The following is a 2,500-nucleotide window of genomic DNA, read 5'->3' on the forward strand; positions in this document are numbered from 1 at the left end:
CGGGGCCTCGGCCGGATCAGTCTTTCCGTTTCCCCCGCCGCGATGGAGGTACGGGATCCCGGCTCCGGCGCCGCGGGCCTCGGTCGGGGACCTCCCCCTTCGCCTCGGTGCCCGCGCCGGGCCCCGGGGGTGCCCGCGCCGGGGAGACGGCCGGGTCTACCGGGGCCTCGGCCGGATCAGTCTTTCCGTTTCCCCCGCCGCGATGGAGGTACGGGATCCCGGCTCCGGCGCCGCGAGCCTCGGTCGGGGACCTCCCCCTTCGCCTCGGTGCCAGCGCCGGGCCCCGGGGGTGCCCGCGCCGGGGAGACGGCCGGGTCTACCGGGGCCCCGGCCGGATCACTTTCCGTTTCCCCCGCCGCGATGGAGGTACGGGATCCCGGCTCCGGCGCCGCGAGCCTCGGTCGGGGACCCCCGCCGTCGCCTCGGTGCCCGCGCCGGGTCCCGGGGGTGCCCGCGCCGGGGAGACGGCCGGGTCTACCGGGGCCCCGGCCGCATCACTTTCCGTTTCCCCCGCCGCGATGGAGGTACGGGATCCCGGCTCCGGCGCCGCGGGCCTCGGTCGGGGACCTCCCCCTTCGCCTCGTTGCCAGCGCCGGGCCCCGGGGGTGCCCGCGCCCGGCAGCCGTCCCGGTCTACCGGGGCCTCGGCCGGGTCAGTCTTTCCGTTTCCCCCGCCGCGATGGAGGTACGGGATCCCGGCTCCGGCGCCGCGGGCCTCGGTCGGGGACCTCCCCCTTCGCCTCGTTGCCAGCGCCGGGCCCCGGGGGTGCCCGCGCCCGGCAGCCGTCCCGGTCTACCGGGGCCTCGGCCGGGTCAGTCTTTCCGTTTCCCCCGCCGCGATGGAGGTACGGGATCCCGGCTCCGGCGCCGCGGGCCTCGGTCGGGGACCTCCCCCTTCGCCTCGTTGCCAGCGCCGGGCCCCGGGGGTGCCCGCGCCCGGCAGCCGTCCCGGTCTACCGGGGCCTCGGCCGGGTCAGTCTTTCCGTTTCCCCCGCCGCGATGGAGGTACGGGATCCCGGCTCCGGCGCCGCGGGCCTCGGTCGGGGACCTCCCCCTTCGCCTCGGTGCCAGCGCCGGGCCCCGGGGGTGCCCGCGCCCGGCAGCCGTCCCGGTCTACCGGGACGCTCGCTCGGGCGGGACCGGTTTACCCGGGCCTCGGCCGGACTGGAGTGTTTCGGTTTTCTGCTTCTCTGCCAGGATGGCTGCGAGGGGTTGATTTAAATAGCTGGTTTGACGTGAAAAGCTTCCCTTCAAGTGAAAAGTTTGTTCCAATTTCTGCCATCTTCCTTCCTCAAAAGTTTTGGGTGTAGCTTTCCCAGAGGAACCTCTCGTAGGCCTATCATTTCTGATCTTAACTTCCCTCATTTATTCCATATTTTCCTTCCTCTTGCCGAATGGCCGAATCCAGTCCATTTCTAGTCCAGGAAATTATTTTTATTTCTTCTTCCATTTCTTACTGATCTATTTGCTTTGTCGAGCAAGTCGTTCTTAGGTCCCTTGGTTCTTTCTTTAACGTCTTCTGCTCCTGCTCCTTCTCTCGACGCTTTCTCGTTTTGTTGGCTTTCTTGGCTCTCTTTTGGCTGTTCTTTCTTCTCCTCCCGTCGTCCGTCCCCACTTTCATCTCCCCATCTTTCCTGTTCTTGGTCATCTCTACGTTGTTTATAAAATAATTCCGCTTTCTCTCTTGAATCTACTCGATATCTTTGCTCTCGCCAGCTCGCCGATATTTCGGCTCGCCGATATTTTGTGCTTTCTCGTCGTGTTTCTCATCCATGGCGATCTCTCTGCCCTCCCTGTCTTCTCGGTAAATCGGACATGAATTTCTCTGGGCGGGTGGTTTCTCATCGCGTGTCTTGTGTGCGCTCTATACGTTTCGTCCATCCCGTTTAATATCTATCCCTCCCTCCCTCCCTCCCTCTCCTCGCTTTCCTCCATTGCTTCTGCTAATATCATTTCCAGAATGATAACCCTGAGCCTGAACCTGAACCTAACCCTAGCCCTACAACTTTTCTCCCTAACCCTGACCCTAACCCTAACCCTACAACTTTTCCCCCTAACCCTAACCCTAACCCTAACCCTACAACTTGTTTCTCTAAGCCTAAGCCTAAACCTAAGGCTAAGCCTACAACTTTTTTCTCTAACCCTAACCCTAACCCTAACCCTAACCCTAACCCTACAACTTTTTTCTCTAACCCTAACCCTAACCCTAACCCTAACCCTACAACTTGTTTCTCTAAGCCTAAGCCTACAACTTTTTTCTCTAACCCTAACCCTAACCCTAACCCTAACCCTACAACTATTTTCCCTAACCCTGACCCTAACCCTAACCCTACAACTGTTTTCTCTAACCCTAACCCTACAGCTTTTTCCCCTAACCCTAACCCCACAACTTTTTCCCCTAACCCTAACCCACACTTTCGACTTAAAACCGTTTTTAGATTTAAAGTCGTCTTTCGACTTAAAGACGGGCAGACGGCGGCCCGGTCTACCGGGCCGCTCCG

The sequence above is a fragment of the Pantherophis guttatus genome, unplaced genomic scaffold, assembly GCF_059756535.1.
Source record: "Pantherophis guttatus breed Tessera unplaced genomic scaffold, ASM5975653v1 scaffold_23, whole genome shotgun sequence".
NCBI classification, from domain to species: Eukaryota; Metazoa; Chordata; class Lepidosauria; order Squamata; family Colubridae; genus Pantherophis; species Pantherophis guttatus.